Source organism: Lethenteron reissneri, chromosome 61 (genome assembly GCF_015708825.2).
Source record: "Lethenteron reissneri isolate LAM-NWPU_2019-01 chromosome 61, ASM1570882v1, whole genome shotgun sequence".
NCBI classification, from domain to species: Eukaryota; Metazoa; Chordata; class Hyperoartia; order Petromyzontiformes; family Petromyzontidae; genus Lethenteron; species Lethenteron reissneri.
The window spans coordinates 6,419,487-6,437,401 of NC_083839.1; the positions used below are offsets into that span (position 1 = coordinate 6,419,487).

General features: G+C 45.8%; 1 long non-coding RNA gene across 1 annotated transcript in view; it reads left to right on the plus strand.

Moving 5' to 3' along the window:
- The first annotated feature begins 2,550 nt into the window (after nt 1–2,550).
- Nucleotides 2,551–17,915, plus strand: part of LOC133358412 (uncharacterized) — a 30,054-nt gene continuing 14,689 nt past the window's right edge. The window contains exon 1 of the long non-coding RNA XR_009757056.1: nt 2,551–2,694. This is a non-coding gene — a long non-coding RNA (uncharacterized LOC133358412). The remainder of the gene's footprint in view (nt 2,695–17,915) is intronic.

Sequence of the window (17,915 nt, forward strand, 5' to 3'; positions counted from 1 at the left end):
GGTGGGGAGGGTGGGGGTCGGTGTTAAGGTGGGCAGGTGAATAGCAGCAGGTCGTGCCGGGGGCCCATCGGTGGTGGTGTGTGTGGAGGTGGATCTTGATCAGTGCGCGGAGCGGTAGCGGTAGCTGTTGGCCACTCACCCCACTCGTGTGCCCCTGACGGCTTTCATAGGTGCTCGCTAACAGTTTTGCCCCAACAGTCTTTAAAGGGCAATACGAGTGATCTTTGTATTTGTAGATAAGTGTTTTCGCGGACCAGCTCGCTGTCAGACGTAACGAGACGAGGCTCAACGAGGCTTTCCTGGGTAAACAAGCGTGGTGATAACAACAACAACAACAACATCACACATGTTCGAGGGCCATCATGCAGTAAAATATATAAAAGCAATATTTTGTTGAAAGATATGTAACAATGTATACAGAGCCGTCCCTAGGGTACGGTAAATCGGGGCGACCGCCCGGGCCCTGCGCTTTGGGGGGGGGGGGCTCGCCCCCTAATGTCCGGCTCTGACGATATGACGATAGACGGTGAATTGCAAATGTTCCTCGGGCCACCTCCCATGGTCTTGCGGACCACAGGGAGTGAACTGAACCACGGGCCGGCAACCATTGATGTAGACTCGTAGATGGTGTTGGCTGGAGGTGGTTGTAAGAGGGTGCTAGCGGGTGGTGCGTTGCTGTTGGTTGTTGATTGTATCCTGTACAGGTAGAGTTGTGTTTATGGATGTTGGTGGATGTTGGTGGTTGCTGAAGGCGTGGGTGTTTGATAGGTGATTGATGTGGAGGTGTGGATGTAGGACTCCTCCGAATAGCACGATTGGCTGCGTACCATGCGAAATTAGTTCCACGTCACTCATTAATTGAACAGGGTAGCGTATAGGTGGATGTGCGCGTGTGTGTGTGTCGAGCGGCGTTCTTCTGTGCAAGGCCCGCGCGCCACTGGCGGCCCCGAGTGGCCTTTCGTGCGGCATCTGACGATACACCCCATCGTGCTGTCCACTTCAATGGTTGCAAATATGTGGCGGCCCTCACACTGATGATGTCTTATCGGTGAAAGTGGCCCCCCTCTCGAAATTCGTGAAGAACACTGCTCTAAGAACATGAACACTGCTCTAAGAATAAGAACACTGCTCTAAGAATATGAACACTGCTCTAAGAATAAGAACACTGCTCTAAGAATATGAACACTGCTCTAAGAACATGAACACTGCTCTAAGAACATGAACACTGCTCTAAGAACATGAACACTGCTCTAAGAATATGAACACTGCTCTAAGAATAAGAACACTGCTCTAAGAACATGAACACTGCTCTAAGAATATGAACACTGCTCTAAGAATATGAACACTGCTCTAAGAACATGAACACTGCTCTAAGAACATGAACACTGCTCTAAGAATATGAACACTGCTCTAAGAATAAGAACACTGCTCTAAGAATAAGAACACTGCTCTAAGAATATGAACACTGCTCTAAGAATATGAACACTGCTCTAAGAACATGAACACTGCTCTAAGAACATGAACACTGCTCTAAGAATAAGAACACTGCTCTAAGAATATGAACACTGCTCTAAGAATATGAACACTGCTCTAAGAATAAGAACACTGCTCTAAGAATATGAACACTGCTCTAAGAATATGAACACTGCTCTAAGAATATGAACACTGCTCTAAGAACATGAACACTGCTCTAAGAACATGAACACTGCTCTAAGAACATGAACACTGCTCTAAGAATATAAACACTGCTCTAAGAATATGAACACTGCTCTAAGAATATGAACACTGCTCTAAGAATATGAACACTGCTCTAAGCATATGAACACTGCTCTAAGAATATGAACACTGCTCTAAGAATATGAACACTGCTCTAAGAACATGAACACTGCTCTAAGAATATGAACACTGCTCTAAGAACATGAACACTGCTCTAAGAATATGAACACTGCTCTAAGAATATGAACACTGCTCTAAGAACATGAACACTGCTCTAAGAACATGAACACTGCTCTAAGAACATGAACACTGCTCTAAGAACATGAACACTGCTCTAAGAATAAGAACACTGCGCTAAGAATATGAACACTGCTCTAAGAACATGAACACTGCTCTAGAGGTGTTTTTCGAGGTGTAAGGTCGGGTGTAGTGGCATTGATGCACCCGTGGGTGTCGGGGCGGGTTCCTGGGTCGGCTGTTGCAAAGGGTTGAGGCGAAGTGGTGCAGAGGTGAGCGATGTAGAGGTGAGTATGGACAGGTGTAAGGGTGTGGGGTGTGTGTGCGGAGGTGATGGGGGTGGTCTCGTGTTGTTGTATGTGTGGTTGGTGCAGAGGTCTGCGTGTAGAGGGTACGGGCTCGGGCTGTAGAGTTGGATGGAGGTGGTGGTGTATTGATGGGGGAGTAGAGATGGAGGCGGTGGGTGTGGGGGTTGGTAGAGGTGAATGGGTTGGGGGTGTATAGGTGGGTGCTGATGAAAAGGCGGGGGTGAGTGATGTAGGTGGGTGCGTGTCTAGTTGCCGTGGGGCTGTGTGCCCTACAGAGGGAATCGCCCGCTGCTCGCTGGTTTTTCTTGTGAGCGAGTGAATTAATATTCCACAATTCACATCCACTCGCTCAAGATCGTTCCGGGACGCGCACACGGGATTCACCACGGAGTGCGTCGTCTCAAACAGAGGAGAAGATGGAGAGGAGAAGGAGGTAGGTGACGCGACACGTGAGTGCACCGCCACTGAGCTGTAATCTTCCCAGCAGCAGCAGTGGCATGTCTACCTGCGCCGCCTGCAAGGTGTGTACTCGACTCGTTATGTTTAACAGCGTGGCAAGTATAACGGGCGCCACGATGGCGAGATGTTAACTACCTCGCGTGGTCTACAGGAGGTCGTGCGATTCGATCCCGACCCTGACGCCTGCTGCTGTATATTTGGAGTTTGCGTGTCTCTCTCTCTCCCCGTGATCGTGTGCATTTTTCTCCGGGCCCTCCGGTATTTTCCTCCATGTTTAGATCCATGCGTTGAGAGTGTTTAGCTCTGAAACATGTCCAAATGATGATAAGCCACTTCGTTGAGTTGCCATTTGTGGCCAGGTAAATTCTGAAAAATATCTATATAGCTCAGTGGGCCTTACCTGGTAAAATGAAGAATAGTTTAATCGTAAAAAAAATGTTTTTACAAGTCCAGGTTTACGTTTGCGAGCCGCCATGTGATTAAGACTACAAGAGGATCGCGACGAACGCTTTCCAGTCCGCCGCAGAGCAGGCGTAGAGTGCAGTCGGTCGTGATGTGAGCGAGGACTTGTCTTCACCGCGCAGCTCACAGACTATGGGACGCATCGACTTGGCCAAGAAGACGATCAGAGTCGTAAGAGCTGTGGAAAACTCACCTCCTTAAATTGCCCCCCCCTCCCACCACTGGTTCTGGCCGTTTACTTTCTGAGTGAGTGGATGAGTGAGTGGGTTGAGTGAGCTAAGACAGATACGGCGCTCTATAAATAAAAACAAGTATAACCCGTAAAAACAAAGTTTTTCACTATAAATCCTTTATATGCGTGGCGGCTAGAGTCCTCTCGTCCTCTGGCTTGAGATGGCTGCCACCTATGGGTCAGATGATTGTCTGGCAGCATTAAACAATTGGTAATTAAATATTTAAACTGTGTAGAATTTTGGAAAAGATTTTTCACGAAAATGCATTGTCACGCACAACGAGTCTGTGTGCAAAATGTCAGCTCGATTGGATCACGGGAAGTGGGTTAAAAAACGACCGAAAGATTTGCACGGTCGCAAGCAAGCAAGCGAACTTAATATAAAGGATTTAAAAATGGTTAGGTCGTTGTGTAAAAAATGTGTGTCGTAAACCATTCTCCACCCGACACAGCCAGTTAGCAAAGGTGTCATGCTTCAGCAGCACCATAGGTATCGTTGTCAGAGAGCGATCTCAGGGCATTTACATTCAAGGTATACCGACGTCTCGCTGGAGATTACATCCACGGGCATTGAAGCTATTTGTCTCCTGCTATTAGTAAATATGTAAGAGTAAGTACATGTAACAGTCCTTCATCAGAAAACATGTTTAAAATCTGATTCTCATCTTCAGGCCACATCCATACTGTCAGTAAATAGGTGCAGTCTGCAACTATTATCATCCACTCTCTCTATTGGTCTCTCTACGTATTTGCAATCCAGGAGGGTCATTGCCCGAAACGTTGCCTATTGTATATTTCCCATTAAGGCCACACATATACTGTGCAATTGACGAATGCATTAGCATATACGTGTGTATGTGGCGTTACGGTCGACTCAGCCTAAAATGAGCACCTGGTGCAGTGTGTAAGCGTCGCCACCGGGGAGACAAAGGCGGCCGGGTGTGGTGCTGGCCACCCACCCCCTCGTGTGCCGTGCCGGCCTTCATAGGTGCCGCTCGCTCACAGCACTTGCCCCAACAGTCTGTTACAGGCTACACGGGGTCTTATTCTTAGGTTTTTTCGGTAAAGTCACGTAGGTAAAACATCAAAATTAATAAAAAATAAAATAAAATAAAGATCAGGACGTTTCGGAGGCAACACAAGTCTCCGTCATCAACGTCGTCAACACCTCCGAAACGTCGTGATCTTTATTTTATTTTATTTTTTTTATTAATTTTGATGTTTTACCTACGTGACTTTAACGAAAAAACCTAAGAATATGAATCCTTGCAGTCACGAAAGCTTCAAATCTAGAATACACGGGGTCTCTTTGTCGTTTTGTTTTATGAAGATATGTTTTGTTTTTGCGTTCACGATTTTATTTGCTAAATTTAATTGTGAAAGAACGCATTCGTATATTGTGTATTTATATTGTCAATTGCGTATCGATTTAAATTGTGTATTTATGTCCGTGTAATGACGACTTCACACTTTTCTTGAGATTCTACTGTCATTACATTCGGATTCCGTGCTCATCTGCATATCTTACCTATATATGTTATATTTGTGACTATGATATAGACAGTATATGTTTGTTGTATGCTTATTGGTCATTAATACAGGGTAATACATCAACTACAGTAATTAATGCATTATACGGTATACGAATTGATTACTTAATCGATTAATTAACTTAAACATTGATGGTTTGTGTTGTATCTATGTTTTTGGTGTTGGTGTGTGTTTCACAAGACGCCGTGTCGGCCATGACATGGTGTTTGACCATACGTTACCATGCCGGTCAATGCTGGTTTACTGCGATTTAAATAATTGTAGAAATCACTGCAACACCCACCGGATAGCATTACATTACCATACGCATTAAATAATGTGATATAACATCAATTATTTGGTAATGTTAATTAATTTGTGTGCATTCTATGGTTATTTCGGTAAAGTCACGTAGATAGAAAAAAATAATAATAAAATAATACAAATAAAGGGAATAAAACATAACAATGTGTTGCGATCGAAACGTCGTGATATTTTTATTATTTTTTATTCGCTTAATTTTTTTTTATCTACGTCACTTTACCGAAAGAATCTTGATTTGAAGTTTTCGTGACTGCAGGAATCCATACTCTTTGGTTCTTTCGGTAAAGTCACGTCGGTGAAAAATTAATAATTCGCGCTTCAATCGCAACACAAGCAGTAGAACTACCGAAAGAATCATAGAATACGAATTCCTGCAGACACGAACGTTTTAAGTCAAACTTTAATATGTGTGTATGTTGACATTAATGCTTCGTATACATTATATATGTGTTAAAGTATACATATGCTGTACGTGTCTCAAATGTTAGCATGCACTAATTGAGTTAGAACAAATTTCGTGACTGCAGGGATTCATTTACGTGACTTTACCGAAAAAAACAAGAAGATGAATTAGAACAAGTTCACACTCGTGCACGTTCGACTACAGTAGCCACACGCGTGTTCATTAACCAGTAGGCAGAGACGTCGTCTCGGCGGTGGCGATGAGATGTTAACCTCCCTCGCCCGGCACGCACGAGGGCGTGGGTTCGCGTCTTCTCTCTGTCGCTCTCCCCGTGGTGGTCCCAGCGTGGATCGCTCTCCGCGTTCCTTCTCCGGTCCCCCGCCCTCCCCTCCACATTGACAATCAACACGCGGACAGAATATGTGTCTGCTGCTGCTGCTGTTGCTATAAATTCCCACGTGTGGTGCTGATATCAGCCAGTACGATGATGAGTCATCATCATCACGAGTGGCCAAGTTGCTCCTTATGAGAAAGTGCTCCCAGCTCAGTGGGTTTTACCTGATCAAGTAAAATAGTTTAGTTTTACACGGGGAGCGGGGGCGCAGTGGTTAGCGCACTGTGAAACTAACCTGGCGACCCGAGTTCAATTCCCGCTCACAACCAACGCAAGTAACGATCATTATCTGAACCGGCCCTGGACCTCCCGAAGTTAGACAGAGCCCTACATGAGTACCTGGTGCTGTGTGAAAGCATCAGCACTCGGGGAGACAAAGGCGGCCAGGCGTGGCGCTGGTCACCGCCTCGCGTGCCGTTCAAGCCTTCATAGGTGCTGCTGCTACTCGCCAACTTTCATAGGTGCTGCTGCTATTCGCCAACTTTCATAGGTGCTGCTGCTACTCGCCAACTTTCATAGGTGCTGCTGCTACTCGCCAACTTTCATAGGTGCTGCTGCTACTCGCCAACTTTCATAGGTGCTGCTGCTACTCGCCAACTTTCATAGGTGCTGCTGCTACTCGCCAACTTTCATAGGTGCTGCTGCTACTCGCCAACTTTCATAGGTGCTGCTGCTACTCGCCAACTTTCATAGGTGCTGCTGCTACTCGCCAACTTTCATAGGTGCTGCTGCTACTCGCCAACTTTCATAGGTGCTGCTGCTACTCGCCAACTTTCATAGGTGCTGCTGCTACTCGCCAACTTTCATAGGTGCTGCTGCTACTCGCCAACTTTCATAGGTGCTGCTGCTGCTACTCGCCAACTTTCATAGGTGCTGCTGCTACTCGCCAACTTTCATAGGTGCTGCTGCTACTCGCCAACTTTCCCCAACATTCTGTTCCTGCTTGTTTTCATTCCCCGGCACCTCCGATCAGCACGTACGGTGCGAACAACGTTTTCTCGATTTAAAGCTTCGTGACTGCAGGAATTCATACTCTTTAGGTCTTTCGATAAAGTCACGTAGGTAGATACAATAATAGATGACAAACGACCGTCTTCAGGTGAAGACGGTCGTTTGTGTGGCGATCGAAACGTTGTGATCTATTGTTTTTTCTACCTACGTGACGTTATACATACATAGATACAAAAGCTATACGGGGGATCTTTGTATTTGTCTTGAAAGGCATATGTATAGTACAGTAATTGTAAGATCGTTTTTATATAAAAACATTACAAACAACGGACTGATGCATGTTTGTTGGAGTTTAATGCGACTGTATTTGAACCTAAGTAATCTTTAGTGCACGTGTATACACATGCTTATAGATACTCGGTGACGTTTCGGGCAATAGCTCTTCCACATATCATATAAACATTATTTGAGTATACAGTGAGTGAACAAAAAATGTGCGTGGTTTAAGAAATCGTCTTCCTCACCTGATGACGATTGCTTGTGTTGCGATCGAAACGTCGTGATCTATTATTTTTCTGTCTATGTGATTAATCGAAAGACCCAAAGAGTATGAATTCCTGCAGTCACGAAAGCTTTAAATCAACATTGCATGTGCTTTGGGGAAGGAAGATTGCCTGATACGTCGCTTAAATTTTTTTTTCCTTTTAATGCCACACATCGTGTTATTATTGACGAATGACAATGCTGCAGCATCATCACCAGATAATGTGATGAAGCAATACCCCGGTTCACGTCGGAGATGCATTCCTGAAAAGTTCGACGACGTATATCGAAACGACGTAAATCAAAGCGACGTACAGGATTGTAGTGGGTGCGTGGTGGAGGCGACGGTTGAGAGGCGACGGAAAAACGAGAAAGGACGGACGATGCTGTCAGCGACGTTAGTGTGGGTTGAGGCGACGCTAATCGGGTCGCGGCATTATTAAAGTGACAACGTATTTGTGAAAAGACGTACAAAGGGGAGACGTAAATTGGAGTATTAATGTTTATGCCTATATCTGCTATATATTAATTGTAAATGTGCAGGCTCTTTCCTCAATCCACTGCGAGATGAATCCCTCCCCAATCCGTTGCCATCCCCTCATGATCCTAAAAAGTAGCAATCCAACCCAGCACCCGCACACGAGTGGATATCATCACTCCGTCTCCTCCGGCTCAGCTGTTGTGCGTGTGTACGGCGATGGGACTCCTTTCCATCTCTGACCACGCCTACTTACCACCCTTGGGTGACACCCACCTCAAACCAACATAAAGCCTCTTGTTGCAGCAGCCCCTTCTTGTTCAGCAGTTCTCCTGCCATAGCTTTATACCTGAAGACGATTGCTTGTGTTGTGATCAAAACGTCGTGATTTATTATTATTTTTTAAATCCTTTATATTAAGTTCGCTTGCTTGCGTGCTTGCGTGCTTGCGTGCTTGCTTGCTTGCTTATGACCGTGCAAATCTTTCGGTCGTTTTTTAACCCACTTCCCGTGATCCAATCGAGCTGACATTTTGCACACAGACTCGTTGTGCGTGACAATGCATGTTCGTGAAAAAAAATTCCTAAATTTTACACTGTTTAGGGAAAACAAATTAAATATTTAATTACCAATTGCTTAATGCTGCCAATCATCTGACCCATAGGTGGCAGCCATCTCAAGCCAGAGGACGAGAAGACTCTAGCCACCACGCATATAAAGGATTTATAGTGAAAAACTTTGTTTTTACGGGTTATACTTATTCTACTTTCATGACTTTACCGAAAGAACCAAACAGTGTCTATTATATTGCCAAGTTCTTTATATGTGCGTTAAATTGACGTCACAGTAGCGAGACGTTAACTACCTTAACACCTGTGTATTTGGAGTTTGCATGTCTCTCCCCGTGGTCGCATGGATTTTTCTCCGGGTCTTCCGGTTTTTCCCTCCACATTTAGAATCAACGTCACGCGTGTAGAATATTTGGATGCTTTTACTTTCCACATGATGATAAGCCACTTCGTTGCTCTATCATTTGTGGCCAGGTCGCTTCTGAAACATATCTGTATAGCTCAGTGGGCCTGAACTGGTAAAATCCAAAATAGTTCAGTTTAAATTAGATATTGTTTAATGTGCGTGTGATTATGCGTTGTATGTGTTGGGTATTTGTATCGGAATAAAACATTTCGTATTTTCGGATCTCGGTTCGACCGTTTGTGTGAGGCTGCGTCGAAGCACGTGTCCTCGGGCTCACAAAAATGGCGTCATCCGATGCCGCGTGCCACTTGTTTGGCTATAAAGTAGCGGAAGTGACGTCTCCTTTTCGGATTAATCCGAAACAAGTATAACCCGTAAAAAAAAGTTTTTCACTATAAATCCTTTATATGCGTGGCGGCTAGAGTCCTCTCAATTTGTTTTCCCTAAACAGTGTAAAATTTAGGAACTTTTTTGTTCACGAACATTAATTGTCTCGCACAACGACTCTGTGTGCAAAATGTCAGCTCGATTGGATCACGGGAAGTGGGTTAAAAAACGACCGAAAGATTTGCACGGTCGTAAGCAAGCAAGCAAGCAAGCGAACTTAATATAAAAGATTTAAACAAGTATAAACCCGTAAAAACAAAGTTTTTCACTATAAATCCTTTATATGCGTGGCGGCTAGAGTCATCTCGTCCTCTGGCTTGAGATGGCTGCCACCTATGGGTCAGATGATTGTCTGCCAGTATTAAGCAATTGGTAATTAAATATTTAATTTGTTTTCCCTAAACAGTGTAAAATTTTGGATTTTTTTTTCACGAACATTAATTGTCTCGCACAATGAGTCTGTGTGCAAAATGTCAGCTCAATTGGATCACGGGAAGTGGGTTAAAAAACGACCGAAAGATTTGCACGGTCGTAAGCAAGCAAGCAAGCACGCAAGCAAGCAAGCGAACTTAACATAAAGGATTTAAAAAACATTCGGATTGACTAACATTTTGTATCGATGCTTCTCGATGTAAAGATTTTTCGGGTATTTCAGATGATTCTGGAAATCGGGCGCACATCGTTATTTGATAGGTCATGGTTGATGGTGATAATACATGGTTAAACATATCTCTACACACAGTATTTATTTAACATTTTCGCGGATCGAGTGAAAATAATAACATTTCGGAAAAGTCTGAATATATGCAAGTCACTGCTGCTTCCAGTGGAGCCAGGGCTGGGATAATGGTTGGGGGGTCGGGGGAGGGGTGCGGGGGTAAGTGTGAGGGTGGGAAGAGGGGTAATAGAGAAGTGGAGAGACACGTGGACAGGTAAACGACAGAGACTCGCACATCACGTGGGAGAGGCAGGGTGGCGCAGGTGTACCACTGGTGCCACAAAACTTACCTTACTCATCTCGTCAAGGAGCATACACCACCATGCAAACTCCGGTCGTCATCCTCATAGCAGCGACTTTTGGCTAACCACCACATCGCGCGCTTTAAGATGCGCTTCTGCGGCTGTCTGGAACGCTCTTCCTTCCGATGTTCAGAAACCACTGGCGGCCATGCATTTTTTAAATCACCGAGACTGAAAACCAATTTCTTTTGAACTTATTTTGTGTTTAGTTTGTCCTTCTCCCTTACCTCCAATTAGCATGGTTGTCTACGTACGGTGCGAAAGAAGTTCGACCGGAGTTCGCGTGATGGTTTATGCTCCTTGATAATAACAACATAAATAGTGACACGGAGACACAGAAGAGAGACACATCAGGGGCACACGGTGAGGGCAGAGATACAGAGACACACAAAGGGACAATGAGACATCGACACACAGAATCAGAATATTAGTTTACTAGCATAAGTACCCGGCGTTGCCCGGGTGAAAAATATATTTCTTAATAACCTTACATATATACACAGATGGGCTGCTGCCCCTGCCCCCCCCAGCCACGATCTCCTCGGCCGCTGTGCAGTAATATGTACGGCCTATAGTGTGGTGGGGTGTCGAGGCCTAGTACCGTGCAGAGCCTCCGGCCTCGCCTAAATTGCCCCCCCGGCTGAGGCTGGGTACGGGGGCCATTCCCCCCCCCCCCCCCGCGCTACAATAATACTGTTTAATCGCTATAATTTTATTATCTACCGACCCTATAATAGTAATTGCACACATTGTGGTGGGGGGGGAGTGAAGAGGACGTGAAACTTTGATGAATTTACCTCAGAGTCGCGTGTTAATGCGTGCGCATATTTTTAACGGGAATTAAAAATGGCGCCCACCCCGCAGCGAATGCGTTGCTACCCGTTTCCAGGGGCAACCGCTGTGGAAAACCAAATGGACCAATCGCGTCTCGCAAATCCCTCACATTTCGTCCAATGAAACTGCGTATGGTCCGGCGACACACAGACAAACAGACACAGACAGACAGACCGACAGACAGACAGATTTGCGATTTTATATATATAGATTCTGGAGGAATCCATGGAGCTATAAAGTTATTTTCACATAGGTCCAGTAGGGGTGGGTCAGGAAGTTATAACAACGAACAATAGAAAAACACGATAGGAATGCGAAGTATAGGGAAGGTTAGCAAATCGCTTAACATATACAAATAAAACGAGCCTATTTTTAAATCCTTTATATTAAGTTCGCTTGCTTGCTTGCGTGCTTGCTTGCTTGCTTACGACCGTGCAAATCTTTCGGTCGTTTTTTAACCCACTTCCCGTGATCCAATCGAGCTGACATTTTGCACACAGGCTCGTTGTGTGAGACAATTAATGTTCGTGAAAAACAATTTCCAAAATTTTACACTGTTTAGGGAAAACTAATTAAAGATTTAATTACCAATTGCTTAATACTGGCAGACAATCATCTGACCCATAGGTGGCAGCCATCTCAAGCCAGAGGACGAGAGGACTCTAGCCGCCATGCATATAAAGGATTTATAGTGAAAAACTTTGTTTTTACGAGTTATACTTATTTGTTATCTTACCAGACACGCACAGATGATGATGCAGAATCACTGACAGAGTAGCGACTGACAGTGTGGAGTACAGAGAGTTGGAGACACAGACATTCATGTTTGTACTTTGCCAACTACAGTATACCCCGCCCAAAACAATTGTCGCAAATACTTTGGTGGTGCAGTATACATGACAAGAATTAGCGTTAATGTGTAATTAATGCTGCGCAGTGTATAATACAATATTTAATCATCTATAACATACTATTGAACAAAATGTTAATTATGGGAAAGCACAAGTCATTGATATCATTATTCACAATATGTTGATTAGTCTAGTAACCTAAATGTCGCCCTTTTATCAATACACTGCTGGATGAAGGCGTCCCAAAGCCCTTCGATCACGAGAGTTGTTTGACCATACTTCACCACGCTGGTCAGTGAAGAGGGCGTCCTAGGACGGTGTAAGTGCTGGCCGGGAATCGAACTGATTAGAACAAGACTAATAACCATAACACACTGAGTACAATACTAATCAGTTTAGCACGTAGCAGGCTTTCGCGACCAATATTATTCATAATCAACGTTTTTGGGTTTAGATCGCGTTATTTATAAATGTGTCGTAACCCTCCACCACCCGACACGGCCAATCAGTAAAAAAGTGTCACGTTGACAAAAGACAAATAGTTCACTGCTTTAGCCCACCGGTGTGTTGAAGCGTGAAACCACAACATTTAAAATTTGAGTAGTACGACGTTTCGCTGGTAATTGCATCCAGCATCATCGGGCGAAACGTCGTACTCAAATTGTAAATTGTTGTGATTTCAAACTTCAACACACAGGTGGGCTAAAGCAGTGAACTAATTGTCTTTTGTCAACGTGACACTTTTTTACTGATTGGCCGTGTCGGGTGGTGGAGGGTTACGACACATTTATAAATAACGCGATCTAAACCCAAAAACGTTGATTATGAACAATACTAATAACCAATACACACTAAGTACAATACTAATAACGATAACAAACTAAGTACAATACTAATAAAGGTCAATGTCGTTCATCTGGGAAATTCATCATCTTATAATTACAGCCTCTGCGATTAGCACGATTAACTACGTATGGTACGAAAGAAGTTCAACACAATTCATACGGGACAAGCTGAGTGTATCGTTCTGCTTTTCAGGTCTGCTGTGGATGATGACAGTCGCACTCGTTGCACGCAAAGTGATTGCCACAAATGAACCACGATACCTTGTTGATCTCGTCAATGAGTATTGACAACCACCACATCAACTCGCTGCAGTCGCGAATTTTGGCTGCTGCCATCGAACAAAGGCGGTGGTCACCGCGTAGCGTGGCGCTTTCAGATGCGCTGCTTCTGCGGCCGTCTGGAACGCTCTCTTGCTTACGATGCTCGGAAACCACTGGAGGCTCTGCACTTTTAAATCACCTCGATGGAAAATAATTTTTTTAATATAACTTATTAAATCCTTTATATTAAGTTCGCATGCTTGCTTGCTTGCGTGCTTGCTTGCTTGCGTGCTTGCGTGCTTGCTTGCTTGCTTACGACCGTGCAAATCTTTCGGTCGTTTTTTAACCCACTTCCCGTGATCCAATCGAGCTGACATTTTCCACACAGACTCGTTGTGCCAGACAATTAATGTTCGTGAAAACAAATTCCCAAAATTTTACACTTTTTAGGCAAAAAAAATGTATTTTACATATATTCAAATAGAACTCATTTATGGCTTTGGCTGAACGTCACAGTGTAAGAGCCCAGAGCGTAACCCGTCCACAGGCCGTGGCGGAGTAGCGTAGTTGGTAGCGCCCTCGCTTCCCATGCCAAAGGTCGCGGGATCGATCCCCGCGTCCTCCACAGGCGAATATATTTTAAATCCTTTATATTAAGTTCGCTGCCACGCATATAAAGGATTTATATTGAAAAACTTTGTTTTTACGGGTTACACTTATTTTTGTGTTTAGTTTGTTGTTCTTCCCCCGCTCCTCCGATTAGCACGTTTGGCTCCGTACGGTGCGAAATAAATTCAACATTCGTACGTACATGGAGAGTTTTAAATTTTCAATGTGTGCATCAGGTATGTGCGACTGCCATAGTTTAGCAGTGGATTGACCATGGCTGCCAGAGATGTTGATGATGGAGGGCTTGGGTCGGGGGTTGGGGGAGGGGGCCCACGGCTCTTGACATTTCGAGCGAGAGTGCAGGAGCTCCCACTTCAGTCGCTTTGCCTGCACGGATTACACTTGTGTCTGTGTGAGAGTATACACGTGTGTGTTAGTATAGGTGTGTGTGAGTGTACACGTGTGAGTATAGATGTGTCTGTGTGAGAGTGGATACCTGTGTGTGAGTGTGTGTGAGTATAGATGTGTCTGTGTGAGAGTGGATACCTATGTGTGAGTGTGTGTGAGTGTGTGTGAGTATAGATGTGTCTGTGTGAGAGTGGATACCTGTGTGTGAGTGTGTGTGAGTATAGATGTGTCTGTGTGAGAGTGGATACCTGTGTGTGAGTGTACACGTGTGAGTATAGATGTGTCTGTGTGAGAGTGGATACCTGTGTGTGAGTGTGTGTGAGTATAGATGTGTCTGTGTGAGAGTGGATACCTATGTGTGAGTGTGTGTGAGTGTGTGTGAGTATAGATGTGTCTGTGTGAGAGTGGATACCTGTGTGTGAGTGTGTGTGAGTATAGATGTGTCTGTGTGAGAGTGGATACCTGTGTGTGAGTGTAAACGTGTGAGTATAGATGTGTGAGTATAGATGTGTCTGTGTGAGAGTGGATACCTGTGTGTGAGTATAGATGTGTGAGTATAGATGTGTCTGTGAGAGTGGATACCTGTGTGCGAGTGTGTGTGAGTATAGATGTGTGAGTGAAGATGTGTCTGTGTGAGTGGATACCTGTGTGTGAGTATAGATGTGTGTGAGTATAGATGTGTCTTTGTGAGAGTGGGCACCTGTGTGTGAGTGTGTGTGAGTATAGATGTGTGTGAGTATAGATGTGTCTGTGTGAGTGGATACCTGTGTGTGAGTGTGTGTGAGTATAGATGTGTCTGTGTGAGTGGATACCTGTGTGTGAGTGTGTGTGAGTATAGATGTGTCTGTGTGAGAGTGGATACCTGTGTGTGAGTGTGTGTGAGTATAGATGTGTCTGTGTGAGAGTGGATACCTGTGTGTGAGTGTGTGTGAGTATAGATGTGTCTGTGTGAGTGGATACCTGTGTGTGAGTGTGTGTGAGTATAGATGTGTCTGTGTGGGTGGATACCTGTGTGTGAGTGTGTGTGAGTGTACACGTGTGAGTATAGATGTATCTGTGTGAGAGTATATACCTGTGTGTCAGTGTGTGTGACTATAGATGTGTCTGTGTGAGAGTGTATACCTGTGTGTGAGTTTACACCTGTGAGTATAGATGTGTGAGTATAGATGTGTCTTTGTGAGAGTGGATACCTGTGTGTGAGTGTGTGTGAGTATAGATGTGCCTGTGTGAGTATACACCTGTGTGTGAGTAGAGATGTGTCTGTGTGAGTGTAGATACCTGTGTGTGAGTATAGATGTGTGAGTATACACGTGTGAGTATACCTGTGTGAGTGGCTACCTGTGTGAGTATACCTGTGTGTGAGTATACCTGTGTGTGTGTGTGAGTATACTTGTGTGTGAGTGTGGATACCTGTGTTAGTATAGATGTGTCTGTGTCTGTGTGATAGATACCTATGTGAGTATACACCTGTGTGTGAGTATAGATGTGTGAGTATAGATGTGTGTGAGTGGATACTTGTGTGTGAGTATACACCTGTGTGTGAGTAGAGATGTGTCTGTGTGAGTGTGGATACCTGTGTGTGAGTATACACCTGTGTGTGAGTAGAGATGTGTCTGTGTGAGTGTGGATACCTGTGTGTGAGTATACACCTGTGTGTGAGTAGAGCTGTGTCTGTGTGAGTGTGGATACCTGTGTGTGAGTATACACCTGTGTGTGAGTAGAGCTGTGTCTGTGTGAGTGTGGATACCTGTGTGTGAGTATAGATGTGTGAGTATACACGTGTGAGTGGCTACCTGTGTGTGTGCGTGGATACCTGTGTGAGTGCAGGTGTGTGAGTATAGGTGTGTGAGTATACTTGTGTGTGATTGCATACCTGTGTGTGAGTATAGATGTGTGTATAGATGTGTGTGTGTGTGTGAGGAGCGGTAGTGTAGCGGTTAGCGCGCTGCGCTATGAACCTGGCGACCCGGGTTCGATTCTCGCTCACGGCTAACACCAGTGACGATTATCTGAACCGGTCCTGGGCCCCCCCTAGGTCGACTCAGCCTTAAATGAGTACCTGGTGCGGTGTGTAAACATCGCCACTAGGGAGACAAAGGCGGTCGGGCGTGGTGCTGGCCACCCACCCCCTCGTGTACCGTTCCGGCCTTCATAGGTGCTCGCTAACAGCACTTGCCCCTACAGTCTGTTCAGGCTATACGGGGGATCTTTGTGTGTGAGTGTGGGGAGCGGTAGTGTAGTGGTTAGCGCGCTGCGCTATGAACCCGGCGACACGGGTTCGATTCCCGCTCACGGCCAACACCAGTGACGATTATCTGAGCCGGGCCCGGGCCTCCCCTAGGTCGACTCAGCCTCAAATGAGTACCTGGTGCGGTGTGTAAACATTGCAACTTGGGAGACAAAGGCGGTCGGGCGTGGTGCTGGCCACCCACCCCCTCGTGTACCGTTCCACGGCTTTCATAGGTGCTCGCTAACATCACTTGCCCCTACAGTCTGTTAAGGCTACATGGGGGATCTTTATCTTTATACTTGTGTGAGTATACACGTGTGAGTGGATACCTGTGTGTGAGTATAAATGTACTCGTGTATTCGTAGCACGCTGCGCTATAACCCCGATTTTGCGAGTTCGATTTCTGCTCACAACACCGGTGGTCGACTCAGCCTTGAATGAGTACCTGGTGCAATGTCGACATCGCCACTGGGGAGACAAAGGCGGCCGGACGTGGTTGCTGGCCACCCCACCCCCTCGTATGCCCAAGTGCCGACCTTCTTAGGTGCTGCTCGCTAACAGCACTTGCCCCACCAGTCTGTTCAGGCTATACGTGGGATCTTTCTTTGTCTTTGGTGTTAAGGGGGGGGGGGGGGTTGGGGTGGGGGCTAGAGCGTCTTTCCTGGATCTTCATTACCGACCCCCCCTCTCCACCCTCTCCACTCGCCTCTCCAAGGATCAATACACAAACACAATGCCTTTACCTGCCTTACCCGGGCCTAAGGAGTCCCGTATGCGTTACCGTGCCTACAGGAGCCCCAATGCGTTACCCTGCCTGACTAAAGGGGTCCCAATGCGTTACCCTGGCTAAAGGGGTCCCAATGCGTTACCCTGCCTGGCTAAAGGAGTCCCAATTCGTTACCCTGGCTAAAGGGGTCCCAATACGTTACCCTGGCTAAAGGGGTCCCAATGCGTTACCCTGGCTAAAGGGGTCCCAATGCGTTACCCTGGCTAAAGGGGTCCCAATGCGTTACCCTGGCTAAAGGGGTCCCAATGCGTTACCCTGGCTAAAGGGGTCCCAATGCGTTACCCTGGCTAAAGGGATCCCAATGCGTTACCCTGGCTAAAGGGGTCCCAATGCGTTACCCTGGCTAAAGGGGTCCCAATGCGTTACCCTGGCTAAAGGGGTCCCAATGCGTTACCCTGGCTAAAGGGGTCCCAATGCGTTACCCTGGCTAAAGGGGTTCCAATGCGTTACCCTGGCTAAAGGGGTCCCAATGCGTTACCCTGGCTAAAGGGGTCCCAATGCGTTACCCTGGCTAAAGGGGTCCCAATGCGTTACCCTGGCTAAAGGGGTCCCAATGCGTTACCCTGGGTAAAGGGGTCCCAATGCGTTACCCTGGCTAAAGGGGTCCCAATGCGTTACCCTGGCTAAAGGGGTCCCAATGCGTTACCCTGGCTAAAGGGGTTCCAATGCGT